This window comes from Crocuta crocuta, unplaced genomic scaffold (assembly GCF_008692635.1).
Source record: "Crocuta crocuta isolate KB4526 unplaced genomic scaffold, BGI_CrCroc_1.0 scaffold757, whole genome shotgun sequence".
Taxonomy (NCBI): Eukaryota; Metazoa; Chordata; class Mammalia; order Carnivora; family Hyaenidae; genus Crocuta; species Crocuta crocuta.
In genome coordinates, this window is record NW_027532830.1 from 691,630 (window position 1) to 698,717 (window position 7,088).

A 7,088-nucleotide genomic window follows, 5' to 3' on the forward strand; every position below is an offset into this window, starting at 1 on the left:
CAAAGACACGTTCTTACACCTTTTACATGAAAAGCACAGGCCTGGTGTGTGTGTGTGTGTGTGTGTGTGTATGAATGTGTGTGTGTGTGTGAGTTTCGAGCATCACCAAGCAATTCTCCAATCCCCAGCTGACACTGAGCCGGTGTCCTACAACGAAACTCAGTTCTGACACTATCTACCGGGGACAGCATCAGCTCCTGTCACAAGCTCACGTTGTCACCGTGCTTCTGACCGACTGGCTGCAAAAGTCAGGGCTTGCTCTGAGGGAGGAGGAAGCATCGGGCATCTGGAAAACAGCTTTCAACTACTCTGCGCCAATGAAGAACAATTCAGCCCTCCAGAGGACACTGATCCTGTGCCTCAGTCCTCCCCTGCCGGAGAGTGCCTAGTGAACCACAGCACAAACAACTCTGGATCTTGCTCGCTGGGGACACTGCCATTCTTTAAAATTTTGAGGGGGTAACAAACAGACCCTGTGGCACGGAACTGCAGAGTAAGGATGAGGGATAAATAATGCAGATGCATTTAGTAGCAGTAACCTCCTGACTGTGTTCTCAAAAGTTACGAATCATCCTTTGCTCACTTGCTGGCCTTACTTTCTCCCGCCCCAGGACCAGGAGAAAGCGAAATCAACATTGAGTGGGATGATTCTCCAGAAGAAGGAAAACCTTCTGGGTCTGGTTCAATACCTAATCAGGAAGACTGAAAAGCACTGATTTAATTAATTATCCCGAAGTTCCTTTGGAGGGGTGGGTGCAGGCGCATCTGAATGAGCATCTGAGCCAGCGCGCCGGAAAGTGCCCACCGCGCACGCGCATGGGGCAGCCGTGCAGCTCGCTGCCGCACAGCCGGCCCTAAAATGGGCATCAGCACCCACTGGTTTCCGGTGGAGGCTCGTTCAGGATGTCACATGCTGTAGAACAGCTGTGGAGAATGACGGAGGCGGCAGCTGACTCTGTGAATACAGACAAGGGGCAAGATGCCGGCTTCATGGCTATTTTCTTTACCAAGATATCTGGAGAACTTTTTCTTGGCCATATTACATAATCCTGTAGGCTGCGCGCTCAAACTGCTCATCTGAGCGCTCAGAGACATGATGCCAGCTTTATATCCACAGCCAATTCCAAGAAACAGTTTATAACACTGTGGAGATTTTCATTAATATTAATCGGAGATCGTTCCTGCCATGAATCTTTCCCTTAAGACCCGCCTTCATTTGTAGCAAGGTGGATGGAACTTGAGGGTGTTATGCTGAATGAAACAAGTCAGGCAGAGAAGGACAAATACCATATGTTTGCACGTATAGGTGGATTAGGAGGAACTTAATGGAGGACCATGGGGGAGGAGAAGGGGAAAAATAGTTGGGGAGAGGCAAACCATGAGAGATTCTTGAATACTGAGAACAAACTGCCAGCTGATGGGAGTGAGGGAGAGGGGAAGGGGGGTGATGGGCATGGGGGAGGGCACTTGTTGGGATGAACACTGGGTGTCATATGGAAACCAACTTGACAATAAGCTATGAAAGAAAAAACCCTGTTTTTAAATATAAAAGAAATAAGTGTAAATATGTAAATACATTTTTCATTTAATTTCATTCATAACCAATTATATAGGATCCACAGAGCTAATAATTAGGCACATTCTATTCTTTAGTGTGAATATATAAGAGGGCCACCAAATTCTACCAATCTTCTAATGCGGCTAAGTGGAAAAATCTCAAATCCTCTATAACACTGTAGAGTTTATAGCCATTGGTTTTAATGGTGTACTCAAACAATTAAAAAAATTACCTGTGTTTTTAACAAAATGTACATGGTTTAGTTAAATTCAGCTAGTCTTTTCATTTAAGTTCAAACTGATTTTATCAAGAGACTTATAAATAATTAAAAAAAAAAAAAAAGACCTGCCTTTCCTTTACCATTCCCAGTACCCTAAATCCAGGCCCATGTAATGTACTTGAATTACTGCTATGCTTCCTCATGTCTGATTGCTTCTATGCCACATCCATTTGGGTCGTACTGTTAAGACAATTTTTGAAAAACACCACTACCCTCCTCCATAACTTACAGTGACTTACTGTTATCCATAGCCTACAAATCAAAGCAGGCTGGCTTCCAAGGCCTTCCGGTATCTGTTCCTGCCCTCCTACCCAGCATAACCTCCCCTCGCTCCTCTGGAAGGCTATTTTTCTTCAGTGAGCTCATTAAACCCACTCCATACTGGGCTCCTATCCAGAGCTTGTGTTGTGTCTTTTTTTAAAAAAATGTTTATTTATTTTAAGAGAGAGAGCGCGAGACAGCGTGAAAGCATGAGTGGAGGAGGGGCAGAGAGAGGGAGAGAGAGAGAATCCCAGGTAGGCTCCACACTGTCAGTGCAGAGCCTGATGTGGGTCTTGAAGTCACCAACTGTGTGGTCATGACCAGAGCCCAAATCAAGAGTTGGACATTTAACCGACTGAGCCACTGAGGTGCCCCCCCAACCTTTTTAATTGTGTTGTGTCTTTTGACATCATACCTCTTCCAAGAAGCCACTCCAACCGCTTTAGGCCATGCTCATCTGTTTTCATCCTTTTATCCATCCATTCATTGATTTGTTCATTTAATTTATTGAGCATCTTTCATACTCCATGCATTGCTAGCCTGTGGATATATATTCATAACCCCTTCATCAGCAAGGCTCCCACGGACACATTTGTGCAGTTTGGGCTCTCAATAAAGGGGTGGCGGTGGCCAGCAAAATTAGAAATCAAGCCTGATATTCTTGTAACCAGCTGCTCCCGCCTCCAGGCCTTCCTTTCTCTTCTCTTCCTCAGCTTTGGCCTGCTCATCAATTAGGAATTTCTGCCCCAGAACAAACCTTAGTGTTATTTTTCTCATCACTGCTCTTTGTACCAGTCAGGGTGTTATGACCTTGTTAAACTGACGTTTGTTAAGTAGAACTCCAGGCTGCCAGGTGGCAAGCTGTGGTTCCACAAGCGACCGCAAGAGATACCTTGAGGGCCACGCGGGGAGGTCAGGGCGGGGTGCAGGCTGAGAGAGGAGTGGAGGCTGGGGAACATGCCTTTATTCGGGGTCTATGGCTGGGGTGCTTTGGCATTCCTAGGTTAAGGCTGGATTGGTCAGTTTTAACCCAAAACAGCAGGGTTTTGGTAAGTTCCATGGGGGTCTTATCTAAGGGACACATACGGGCAAGGCTCTGGGGTCCAGGGGACACTGGTGATTGCAAGAGCTGTTGGGTAGTCATGTTAGGAACTCTTGTTTTCTTTTGTTTTTTAGAGAGAGAGAGAGAGGGTGCAAGTGAGAGAAGAGCAGAGAGAGAGGGGGAGGAGGGAAAAGCGGACCTCATCTGAAGTGGGGCTTGAGCTCACCACCTGATGTGGAACTTGAACGCACGAACTATGAGATCATGACCTGAGCCAAAGTCAGATGCTTAACCACTGAGCCACCCAGGTGCCCATGTCAGGAATTTATATTTGCTTGTAATACTGTGGCTACTATCTAGGACTTGCCTTGTAGGAAGGGGCTGGTGTCAGTTTCAGGTCCCTGCAGGCCACTTGGCCAAACAGAATGGATGCAACACCATGGAGTAGCTTAGCTCAACTCTCAACACTCAGGGTGTGGGAAGCAATTGAAAAGTTCACTTGGCTGGGATTTTTGAGGGGAGTTTAACACTTGTGCTAGTTTCAGACGAAGGGCAGGTGAAAGGAACTCTCAAGGTGAGTGGAGGCACATAGGAACGACAGCCGGAAATGGGCCACCTGAAGACAGACTTGGGGGAAGTGCCTCCATCAGGCTGTCATCGGAGAGGGGTTTCCTCGGTCAGCACTGTTGTTGTTTGGGGTCAGATTCTGCCTGTACTACGGGGGCTGTCCTGTGCTTTGTAGGGTATTTGACAGCAAATACCTAATAACCTGGCAGGTCTGTTACTCACGACATACCAGTAGCACCCACCCACCTACCTAGTCACGACAATCCCAATGTCTCTACACTTGCAAAATGTCCTTGGGGGGTGCAGTTCGCTCTCCAGCTGAGAGCCACCATCCTAAAGGGCTATAATCCCTGCGGGACCCGAGCAGGAGCACAGGGTGGGTGTGGTGGGGGGAGGGAGGAGACACCTGTTGTCTCACTCAGCCCTCCCCTCATCTCCTGGGTTCCCGTCACTGCTGAACCCAGACAGAAGCCAGAGAACAAAGTTTTACTCCCTCTAGGACGCTCCTTTCTTTCACTTTAAGGCTAAATCTCAACAGGCAATTACACCTGAGGCTCCTGAGTCACAATGGCGACAGAAGCCATTCATTCACTGGCTCCCGACTGCTGATGAAGATTACTGCCGGTGGCCCAAAGATTAGTCACCAGAGTCGCTGCCAGGGACAGACCTCTGGCTCTTGCCTTCCCCTGTGTTTGCTTCACGCCAATGCACTGCTTGCTCTTTCCCGTTGTCTCTCATTTAACATCTTCATTCGGATCTGCCTGCCCACTTATTGGGAGAAAAACCTTGGAAAGGTCTGCGGAAGCTGAAGGAATCATCGTTGCTGTACTTCTGGACTTCCAGGGCTCCTTTTGCGACAAATCAGCCAAGACCCCAATTTTCTCTCTCATTTGTCCCTCTGTGGTGTGCTCTGTGCCTTCTAGAGGAAATACTGCCAAACTATCATCCTATCGATGCTGTATCCTACCAGTGTTTTCGTGTTCCGATAATGCTAGGCCCACCCTGTTGGCGGGGTTTTGTCTGTGGATTGATTGGCTAGGCCTTCAGCCATCTTCCCGGCAGAGTTCCGACATTTTGTTGGGAGGCTTGTTTACAGCCGCGCTTTTCATGATTTTACGAGCCTATGAATCACCTGGAGTCTTGTTAACGTTCAGATTTGGGAGGTGGGCTCAGGGAGGAGCCTTAGTCTGCATTTCTAACATGTTCCAGGATGGTGTTCAAGGATCTGGGAGACAGCAAGACACACAGCTCTTTCTGATGTGAGCGATTCGTTCGATTATAATTTATCAAGAACCTGTTGCAGAACATTGGGCTGGGCTCTGCAGGGGTTCCAGATACGTACTTGTATCAACCTGAAGACCCCATCCGACTCTGCATTAAGGCACAGGGATTTTGTGGCTGTTATTTTTCTCAAGGGGTGTTTCTCCTCCAGACGTGGACAGAGGTTTCAATTCCAACGAGGCCCAGCATTTCCCCAGAACATCAGGGCCACCAGCTCTCGCCACTCCGTCAATCTGTCCTTAGCTTTGCTTCCCGAGCACTGGTTTTTATCTCGATGCACAAGGAGAGAGAAGCTGTTTCTGGCCCTGTGAATGGAAAGAACTTGGCTGTTTCCTTTATCTGCTGTGGATGAATCGTTGGTGGGCTTACAACTAAGTCAAGCATGGCTGCTTTTCCACCGGGTCAGGCTGGGGTGTGTGCCTGCATGTACACACGTGTAGGCTGTGAAGTCAATTAAATTTTGCAATAAAGTTACTTTCTGAAAAATATAGACTCTGTAAGTGGTTCCTGAATGTCACCCCAATGCAGCAGGGGAGGTCAGAGACTGTTATCATAGGAGCCATCTTTGTTTACCTCAGAATTTTCACTCATGGCTCATTGCTTTCCTTTTCTGAGAGACTCCATTCCTGGACACTGACTGGGTGTTTACTGAGGTGGTAGACCTCAAGAAAGGGGGACAGGTTGGACTGGGGGGGTGGTTGGACTGGGTCCAAGTCTGGATAAAATATGGATTCCCCTCAGGTAACATCTAACCAATGAGGCGTGTCCCATGAACCCGCTCGAATGCTTCTGAATGCCTTATATCCTGTTGGTGTAAATTTAAAGTGTGAAGGAGGGTGTAGGGCAGCATGTGGAATGTTGGAACCCTCACAGAAGAGGTACTCTCCTCCCAAAGAAAACAGTCTTTTTCTCTCCAGGCCAAAGGGGCTTATCATCAACACCGAGTGATTTGTGCTGAGAAAGGTGACTGCATATTTAAATGATGAGGGGCGCCTGGGTGGTTCAGTCAGTTAAATGTCTGACTTCAGCTCAGGTCATGATCTTACGGTTCATGAGTTTGAGGCCCGCGTTGGCCTCTGTGCTGACAGCTCGGAGCCTGGAGCCTGCTTTGGATTCTGTGTCTCCCTCTCTGCTCCTTCCCCACTCATGCTCTGTCTCTCTCTGTCCAAAAAAAAAAAAAGTGAAAAAAATAAAATGATCAGAAGGAGATACAAATCACCTACCAGAGGGGAAGGAATGGGTTTTCATGTTATACTGATTATATGGATTAATTTACACCAAGACGACAGAGGAGGAAAAAGCATGTATCAGGCTCGCCTGCTCTCAGTGCTGTTTGGGTTCGTGGATGGTCACACTTCGGAAAAGCGGGTGGAGGGGCAGGTTGGAACTCTGGAGCCCTGGAGAGCTGTGGGTCCTGAGTCAGGAGCTGGCAGAGAGTGTGAGAGGCACTGCAGGGTGAAATGATAAAGCAAGACTCTTGTTATAAAATACACATGCAAGAGGCGGAGGTGTTTGCAAATTTACGCCTTCTCTCCCTGAAACTCAGGGAGACTGAGAAATGGAACTGAATCATGGAGAATACATTGTCTACACAGGGTTTCTCACCCTCAGCACTATTGACATGTGGGGTCAGATGATTCCTTGCTGTGCGGACCTGGCCTGTTCACTGTAGGGAATTTAGCAGCGTCCCTGGCCTCTGCTCACTGATGCCAGCAGTGCATCCAGCCTCCACCCCAGTTGTGACATCTTAAAGTGTCCCTAGACTTGCCAAATGTTCCCCGGGGAAGGGGACAAAATTGCCCCTCCTCTACTGGAGAAACTTTGATCTGCTCCCAAATGAGAGAATGACTCCTGACCTCTTACTAAGGATTCTTGCCTGGAGTCCTCACACAGCCCCGCTTACTTGGAGCCCACCACATGCGCAGACAGTCAGTAGGGACACTTGTAACGCCCCAGGGTGGGCCTCCAGACCCACCGGAGAAGCAGCTGTCATCAGATTCCCACTTAGGGTCGTGTCCCACCGCAGAGCAGCAGGGACTCAAGGAAGCCTGGGGCTTCATGCCTTCTCTTCAGGGAGCGAGAAACCAGCTGGAGACTCA